Source organism: Entelurus aequoreus, linkage group LG10, assembly GCF_033978785.1.
Source record: "Entelurus aequoreus isolate RoL-2023_Sb linkage group LG10, RoL_Eaeq_v1.1, whole genome shotgun sequence".
Classification (NCBI taxonomy): Eukaryota; Metazoa; Chordata; class Actinopteri; order Syngnathiformes; family Syngnathidae; genus Entelurus; species Entelurus aequoreus.
Window position 1 is genome coordinate 71,479,336 of NC_084740.1, and position 10,210 is coordinate 71,489,545.

A 10,210-nucleotide genomic window follows, 5' to 3' on the forward strand; every position below is an offset into this window, starting at 1 on the left:
ACATGTAATACAGATATTCTATACGTTTTAATATTCATGACACAAATAGCTAATAACTTTGATGCCAGGTCAGGTTGTAAAAAGGTTTTGAATGATGGTAGCCATGTTTCTTTTAACTAATTTTCCAAAAACTGTACACACATATGCTTGTTAGTCCTCTAAAAAGGTGTTAACTAAGGCTGCATGATATAAATGATAAACGATACATACATTCAGACGACGATTGAGCTTTGAATACTATATGCTGACGACACATTGTTAGAATAATTATGTATAAGTTATCACACAACTCTTATGCTTAAAGGCCGTTGCTATAGTTATTATCAATTGTGCTGAAGTTGTACTTTTCTATCTGTGCAAAGGGACATCGTCTCGTATCAGCGTTTGTGTCCAGACCCGGCCTGCTGACTGCCAAGGGCGAACATCGAGTACCTTAACGCAGACAAAGCAGAGACAAGGCAATATCACAAGTGTCAGCACATTTCCATTTCTGAATAATCATATATTGTGTCTAACTGGGGCTGCTGAAATTACCGCCCTTCCTACAGAAGCAGCCTCAGTAATGTAACCATGGACCTCCCGAATAAATAGTGGAGCATGTGGGCTGTGCCTTAGAGCGTAGGTTGGAACTGTAATTAAGTGTACAGCCCAATACGCCTCTCCTCATGAGTAAAATTTAAGTCTGTCTCTGCATGATTCCTTGCTTCTTGTCTGTTTAATAGATGTCATCAGTGTTTGAACCTGACACACATTCTAGCTGTGTCCCGCAAATTTGACAGCGACACGAACCACCACGTCCTCAACACAATGTAGCGTCCTCACTAGTGGCTAACGTCCCTTCACAGAGTGAGTCACTGATCTTCACCTACATGGCAGCAAATTAAACAAAATTTCCTGCAAGTATAATTATCACTGAAGGACGAGGACTAGCTAAACATGCTACACTCCCCTCTGTAGGAGGATACAAGAAGCCATGCTAACCGCTATGCTACAGCTCTTGAATGGGGTGGTTGGATCGATGCAGATATTGATAGTAATGAGACCAAGTATAATATCAGTATATGGTCAATACTACAGTGTTAAGGTCTATATTTTAAAAAAATCTTTTATTGCATCAACTTTGTTGTTGTTTACGAAATGACGAAACAAATACCTGGACACAGGAGGACTTTAAGGGCAAAAACCAAAGGGTTTAAATTAGAACCAATAATAATTTTTGCTTATGTTTAGTTATTTTGTACTGTTGACTTGATTTTGCTCAAATATTGTACACAATTAAAAGGTAATAAGACAATAATTTGAATGTTTAATTGATACTGTTACACTGCAATGCCATCCTGTGCTTTTGTCTAATTTTAATTGTGATTAAAAACAAATTTGAAGTATCAATATTAGCATTGGTAAGACGTAGGGCTGCAACAACTAATCGATTAAAATCGATTATAAAAATAGTTGGCGATTAATTTAGTAATCGATTCGTTGGATCTATGCTATGCGCATGCGCTGAGGCAATTTTTTTTATGTATTTATTTTTTTTATAAACCTTTATTTATAAACTGCAACATATACAAACAGCTGAGAAACAATAATCAAAATAAGTATGGTGCCAGTATGCTGTTTTTTTCCCAATAAAATACTGGAAAGGATAGAAATGTAGTTTGTCTCTTTTATCCGATTATTAATCGAAGTAATAATCGACAGATTAATCGATTATCAAATTAATCGTTAGTTGCAGCCCTAGTAAGACCAATACTGCCCTTGTAACTACTTGGTATTGAATCGATACCCAAATTTGTGGTATTGCACAAAACTAATGTAAAAAAGGTCAAGTACATTTTAACTGAAGTGTAGATTGAAACGTGTTACAGCAGAAAGTAAGTAACTATAAACAGTAAAATTATAAAGTTGATTAATAATAGTTTTGAGAAGATAATACAACCAGAAATGACACAATCGGTTACCGCATACCCCCGCAGCTAAATTGGGAGCCTTTGAAAATGATTTTGAAACGGTTTTATTATCATTTATATGCCAAATGATGTATTGTGATATATATTGTTATTGCAGGAAGCTGCAATATGTATCGTGATATAGATTTTAGGCCATATTGCCCAGCAGCGTTAACCAAACCTAACATCCCAAAGTTACAGTGAGTGTTTTGTAGGGTGCACTGAGCTCTGTGAGAAATACAAACAACTGGGGTATAATCATGTAGTGTATTTATCAGAACAACTATAGCACCGAGAACACAGCTAGGGTGCATGTTTTGACACATTGAGCACTCTTTTTTTTCTGCAGCTGGGCTTGCTTACACAAAACAAAAAAAACCACACAGTCATGAAAAAAGATAAGAAGAGGGTCCTTATTGTATTTTTCGTGCAGATGAAAATGAAGTGAACACAAACCACAAGCAGATGGAAAGAGGAAGAAGAAAGTAAGACCGCATGACAAATGCAGTGACAGCAGAAAAGAAGTGGCAGTTTAGCAAGGCATCCATAAATGTTACACGGGGGCTGGGAGATAAAAACAATATCGATATACAGTATATCGCGACAGACACGTAATCGATTTAACTTTTTTTTTTTCTTCCTTGTCAGAAGAAAGCGGAAATTGCAAAGCAAGGTTGGTTGCACGAACAAAGGGACTTGCTCTCTGGTAACCGAGGAACGCAGGAAGTGATGACTGATCAGTGAGAGTGACTGATCAAGTTTGGTTGTTGTCTCGTGGTTGACTCCGTGTATGGAGTGAGAAGACAAACTAAAATTGAGTGCTTTTAAAACAGAAAAAGTCATCGACAGCATGGCAGTTTTTGGGATATATATATATATATATATATTATTTTTTTTATAAACGGACTGTAGTCAGACCTAGGCACTGGTAATCCATAACACACTCAGAAAATAGTTCTCCGGTATCTCTACGTTTACTTTTTCACATTATTTTGTTCCACTTTATTTAGCATTTCTTACATATTCCTTATTTTTACACCTTCATTTTAAGATGTTAGGGTTAAGTGTTCAATGTCATTTCAGAATTTTGTTGACATTTCTTTTTCTTTCTGCCTTGATAGCTTAAACGATTGTAATCAGAGAAATGTAAGATTTTATATAAAAGTGTTTACATTTAATATATTTTCCCTCTGGTCCTTATTTTTAAAAGATCATAAAAATATCAATGATTATCGATATCGACCAATAAAAAAACACTTAAATCTGTCACGGCTGGGTCGCCTGTTAATGCGTGGATCGTTTCCCCAAGATGCAGACGGAACTCCGGAGACATAATGCAGGTAGGAGATTGATTTATTCTTCATAAATCAGGAAAAATACAGAAATACAGAAAAGCGCGCAGATTGCTAAGGAAATAGCTGACGGCAAAAACTTAGCATCGAATCAGGAATGAAAGATTGAACCCACGTAACTTGTTGCATAGCGCAAACAAGACTAAGTGTGGTGAAAATCAGGAATAAGTAGCTCTCTGATTATTGCCCAGGAGCAGGTGAGCGTCCCGAACACTAATCAGAGGCAGGTGAAAATAATCAACACCCATGGCAACCAAGAACACACAAACCCAGGGGTGCCGAAACAGAACTAAGGGAGTCTTTAACTAAACAAAAAGATGATCCGTGCAACGAATCATGACAATATCATGATACAGTTTTCAGCCCTACCCTACATGCAAATTTCAGTAAACAGTGGAAAGTGGTGCCAGCCTCTGGTGTGGGCGAGCATCATATCTTACACGTATGCTCACGTTAGAAGTGGGGGAAATAATTTATTTTTAGACTTATCGCAATTCGGACATGGACGATTATAAAATCGATTAGTAAACGTTGATAATCGATGTATTTATTGCAAATAATGTAATGCAGACCATTTCTAAAATGTGGCTGACTGAAGCGAGACAGCTCACTGAGAGATCTGACCAGCTCCTTTATTCTAAGGCAGGGGTGTCCACACTTTCTCTGCAGGTACGCTACTTTTCAATTGACCAAATCAAAGGGATCTACCTCATACATATATATAATTTATATTCATTTAATCATCAAAGAGACGTTTTTGTTAACAAGTTAAAGGTGTTTAATGATAATATAAGCATGTTTAACACATGTAGATTCCTTTCTTTCATGAAGACAACAATATAAGTTGGTATATTACCTGATTCTGATGACTTGCATTGATTGGAATCAGACAGTAGTGATGATAACTTCCACATTTTCAAATGGAGGAGTAAAAAACGTCTTCGTTTCGGTCCAATACCACAAAAGTGGTTGTTTTTTGGCATCTTATTTGTCCAGCTTCCATACTCCTTTTTATACACTTTACAAGAAATACATTGAGGGCAAACTCCGTAGCTTGCTAGCTTGTGCACGCCAGCTTTCTGAGACTTTTATTTTGTTAGCGCAGGCAGGATGAAGCAGCGCTTTTACTGTGAAGATAGGAACTGTGCAATTTTGAAGGCAGGTACGGCGCGAGTGTCTGTTGAAATAAAAAGTGTTTCCCGCCTTCCTGTCGGTCATTTTTTATTAATAATGAGCTCGCAGCAACCAGCGTCATCTCAGAAGACCCTCAGGTGCCGTGAATGTCAATCAAGTGACGAAAGTGACGTGTTGGTAAAGACTGATGACCGCTAATTTTTAGACGGGTAGCTCGCGATCGAGGTAATGGGCACCCCTGTTCTAGGGCACTTATGCTCCAGTTTTGCACACGTTTAATATAACATAATACATGTAATGGGAATTAATTTCACGGGTTTTTTTTGTTTTTTTTACAAATGCACGGATTTTAAATGTTGCAAGTGATAAACGCTTATTTAGGGAAACAAAAAGAAATGTAAAACTGCACCAATATTAGGGGTGTAACGGTACGTGTATTTGTATTGAACCGTTTCGGTACGGGTGTTTCGGTTTGGTTCGGAGGTGTACCGAACGAGTTTCCACATGGACATATTAAGTAGCGTAACGTACGTTGTGTAAACAATGCACACCGAGGCACAACACACGGCATGCTAGCTGCTAACGGGCTAGGATAGACTGACCATACTTCCTCTTTTCACCGGACATGTCCTCTTTTGCGGAGCTGTCGGGCGGAGTTTCTTAAATGCCTCAAATGTCCGGCATTTTGAGTTAGGGTTGCGGGTATTTTCAATGTACGTCCAGGGTTAAGAAGGGGTTAAAAACAAAACAAATTGTGCGCCCAGCAGCATTGGTGAGGGAGGGGCAGAGACAGAGAGAGCGAGAGAGTTATGATAAACGCGCATGTATCGCCAAGCTCTGCTTTTTATGCATAGATTTATCAGATTTAATTTTTTATTATCTATAGCAGGGGTGTCAAAAGTGTGCCCCGGAGGCCATTTGCAGCCCACAGTTAATGTTTTAAAGGCCCACGGCACATTCTAAAAATACTATTAAAATAAACAAAAACATAACAAAAGTGAAATAAAAAAGCCTAAAAGGTTAAATGTAATTTAGAAAAAGTTGCAATGTTGACTAATAAAACAAAGCTGTTTTTTTTTTCTTTCTTCTCAAAACAATGTTATTATGAATTATTGACCTATCCAAGGTTCTGATTACTTCACATCAAATATTCAACTAAGAAAAACATTTTTGGTGGAAGATTTAGCAAATTTGGTAAATAACCCACAAATTTATATTTTGTTGTTTTCTTACTGTACCGAAAATGAACCAAACCATGACTTATAACCCGAGGTACGTACCGAACCGAAATTTTTGTGTACCGTTACACCCCTAACCAATATACATAAGTTAATGATGCATCAATAATCGATTTTTAATCGACTCGTGCCCAAAGATTCCTCCCCTACAGCTCACGTGCTAGCGGACCATCTACGACACCCACTTTAAGCCAATGTCGAAAAAACCTAACATGCAAAAAGCACTCAATCACGCTCACTCACATTAATAATAATGTGAAAAAAGAGATGATGCACGTCCGTCAGTGCAGAACGAAATGTGTCAGACGCGCTTTTGGAAGTAACCCTGGCTAACGAGCAGCCGCATTAGTCAGAGGTCATGCACACATGAGAGAGAAAGCTTGAAAAGACGTCTTGAAATACGTATGTAGCGCCCTGAGGGAAGCTAAAGAGACGACGCAGGCAATCCGGTAGAGGAGGAAAGTGAAGCCGCATTAAGCCGTGCAGTAGTGTAGGACATTCTACATGAGCATGATGTGAAGCAGGGTAGATAAGTCCAGAAAGCACATAGGGTATACTCAACAACCAAATATCCCAACAATGTTTGACTTGTTTTAATTATATTTTATATAACTGGTTTTGGAGAAGGGGAGTTACACTTCAAGCAGATGTAATCTCCCACTAATCACGTTTGCAGGCCTTGGGCTGAGCAGTTACGACAGGGCTGAACAGATGGGCCTGAATGCAGCGACCGCGGCATCCCTGGGATTAGCAAAGTCCAGAAGGTGCCGGAAGTTGCAGGGACACCAACTTTGCTCGCTGCCCAGGCCCGGTAACACAATCACCTGTTGGGTAACTTTCTTCTGTAGCTACGTTTTGTCCAGGTTTTTTTAATGTCACAAAATGGAGCTGCCTGGCGGTTTTGTGTATAGTGTAAGGGTTCTGGGATTTCGGTCTTGTCTGTGAGGCCGTAAACGTAACAGTTGACTGTGTGTGGATGCGGGCAGAGAGGACAGTTGAGTTCCCTGATGCTGTTTTGGCCGTCTTTGGGTTAAGGTTGCGCAATACAGACAATACATGATATAAATATGGCCAACAATAGTATTGTGGATTATAAATCACACCGGTATTTAAGAAACACCAACTAAATTTTCTTTTCATGTATCAACATATGCTTGGCTTTTTTATACATTCAAAATCATAAATAAATAGCTAACAATCCAAACCTATTGCTAGGTATTGTGGCCAAACAGCTCAATTTTTGTTTCGTCTGACATCACATGGACAAAGATAAGACCTTCTGGAGGAAAGTTCTGTGGTCTGATGAATCAAAAATGGAGCTGTTTGGCCACAATACCCAGCAATATGTGTGGAGGAGAAAAGGTGAGGCCTTTAAATCCCAAGAACACCATTCCAACCGTCAAGCATGGTGGTGGTAGTATTATGCTCTGGGCCTGTTTTGCTGCCAATGGAACTGATGCTTTATAGAGAGTAAATGGGACAATGAAAAAGGAGGATTACCTCCAAATTCTTTAGGACAACCTAAAATCATCAGCCCGGAGGTTGGGTCTTGGGCGCAGTTGGGTGTTCCAACAGGACAATGACCCCAAATACATGTCAAAAGTGGTAAAGGAATGGCTAAATCAGGCTACAATTAAGGTCTTAGACTGGCCTTCCCAAAGTCCTGACTTAAACGTGTGGACAATGATGAAGCAACAAGTCCACGTCAGAAAACCAACAAATTTAACTGAACTGCACCAATTTTGTCAAAAGGAGTGGTCAAAAATTCAAGCAGAAGCTTGTGGATGGCTACCAAAAGCGCCTTATTGCAGTGAAACTTGCCAAGGGACATGTAAGCAAATATTAACATTGCTGTATGTATACTTTTGACCTAGCAGATTTGGTCACATTTTCAGTAGACCCATAATAAATTCATAAAAGAATCGAACTTCATGAATGTTTTTTGTGACCAACAAGTATGTGCTCCAATCACTCTATCACAATAAAATAAGAGTTGTAGAAATGACTGGAAACTCAAGACAGCCATGACATTATGTTCTTTACAAGTGACCAAGAGTCAAGTTCTTTTGACCACGACTGTATATACCGGTACGTTGTGAAATGAGACATTTACATACTGTAGGAAGAGGTTGTAAATGTTTATTTACATACCTTAATTGTTTCCAAACGGTGCCTGTCACACAGCAGTAAAATGGCTGATCAAACAAAACGGAAAAGTCATTGATGTCTTTATTCATCCTTTACGAGATAAGATGTTCTCCTTTTTAAATAAGGTTCAAGATGTTTATCGGGATTCTTCTTCCTTGTACTTTGTAAACACTGAGTTTGAACGGTTTCTTAAAGTGGATGATTTTAGTACATTGTTTGATTTCTTTGTTTAATCAATCACATAATTTATCCGTTAGCGAAGAAAAATCCACAGGTTAGTATTTAACATTTAGTTACATTTTCATTTTTAAGAACCTTTGTCATCTCCTTAGAAAATATACTGTACATACTGGTGAAACTCAAAAAATGTAAATATCATGCAAAGGTTTGTTTATATTTACAAGGTGAAACTAATATATGACATAAGCTCACATCATAACATAAGACTGAAGATATTTCAAGACTTCTTTTAAAAAGAATTTTGACGATTCTGGTTTACAGTTTATGAACACCTTTTCAGTGTCTCTGTCGGTGTAATATGAAAACTATTTGTTGAATACAAAACATTATGGCCATTCGAAGTAAAATCCATAAATTAGCCCCACCGTTTTGTAAGCTGCAGGTTTCAAAGCGTTGGAAAAAAGTAGCGGCTTATAGTCCGGAAAATCCGGTAGTCAACTGTTACAATAGTAGATGACTAGTCGACTATCAAAATAGTTGAAGCCCTACAAATTGGCAAAATGAACCTTGAATAAAAACAAAAAAATTAATATAAAACCAATATAAAAAAATATAAAAATAAATATGATTAAAAACGATTTTAAAGGGTAAAACCAATTAAAACAATAAATAAAATAAATAAAATTTAGAACACAGAGGACCACACAACTCTCGTAGTAAGTGTTTCAAGAGATATTGTGATTGTGTAACGTTGTGTGAGGAACCAAACATCCCTTCCCCATCAACAACAATGCTAATAAAGCAGACTTTGTGAAAGCCAATTATGATTACTTTGGGAAAAAATATGATACGAAACCTTATATTTTTGAGCCCGAACACAAAGAGGGTGAGTAATACGTTTTAGAAAGCCGACTGCGACCCGGTGCAGCTTTATTGTGACACTAGCATCCGCAGCATTGCTCAGTGCTAAACATACAAACTAACCATATTCAACCATAATAAAACAAACGCTTACTGTAATATTTCCCACTCTTGCTGGGTTGTTCACATAATTTCATTAAAGATGAAGAGTCAATCCCAATCCTCATTAAGGGTTAAAAAGAAGTTGCTGCAACAAGCGTCTTTTTTGGTCTTTGTTTGCCACCTGGGGGATGTGAAAGTCGACCAGCCTGTCTGACCAGGGCCACACTTGTCTACTACCAGGTAATAGATGCATGAATTATAATCTAGAATTTACTTTCAGCAAGTTTGAGACAAAGCAAAAGCAGCAGCCGGTTTATAGTGTCAACAAGAGCAGCGTAAGATAGCATTAGCTCAATGCTATCAAAGCGCCGCTAAAATAGTCGCAGTGTTTCCCATAAACTGCTAAGATACCTGTGGCGGTGGGGGCGTGGCTATGGGCGTGGTAACCATGACATCGTCGAGTAATTTGCATCATTTACTACAATGATATGATTTTCTCTAAAAAGGCTCAAAAAATGTATACTTACTAATTAATAATAACAGTTTTGTTTTGAACGTCCATCCATCCATTTTACAATATACTTACAACACTTAATGTACATATTTATATACAGATTTGAACAATAAGTTATTCACTGAAATATATTTATTAATTGTGGTTCTTACAAAAAATATACCTTATAAAATATAAAAGCTAAAATGTCTCTTAAAGCTCTGCCCCTTTAATTAGTGCATACTAAATAATTTAACTTTAGCCTACTACTACAACCATATTATTTACCAGCAACATAAAGTGAAACAGAGGCATAGGTGTCCTGCCACAGTCAGTAACAAATAAACAGAAAACAGTAGTGGTCAAATACAAATAAGGCAACAAGAGAAGTATCCTACACTTTTCTTTTGTAAAGAAGCTGACAGGACAAAAAAAAAAAAAAAGTTTTTCTTTTTTGTTGCGGACGTAATTCTTTTGTGGCGGGCCGCCACAAATAAATGAATGTGTGGGAAACACTGAGTCTACATTGGCGCTTTGATAAACAATATCACTCATATTTGGTTAATTTTTATGTCACAACACGTACATGGAATATTTTTGCCAGTGTCTGGATGTTTTTAGAGAGGGTATAGTGAGCGCAACAGAGCACCCTCGATCTGTTCACTCAATTGTTAGCTATTTATTTATGATTTTGAATGGTGGGTTCAATCCCGGGCTCGGGATCTTTCTGTGTGGAGTTTGCATTTTCTCCCC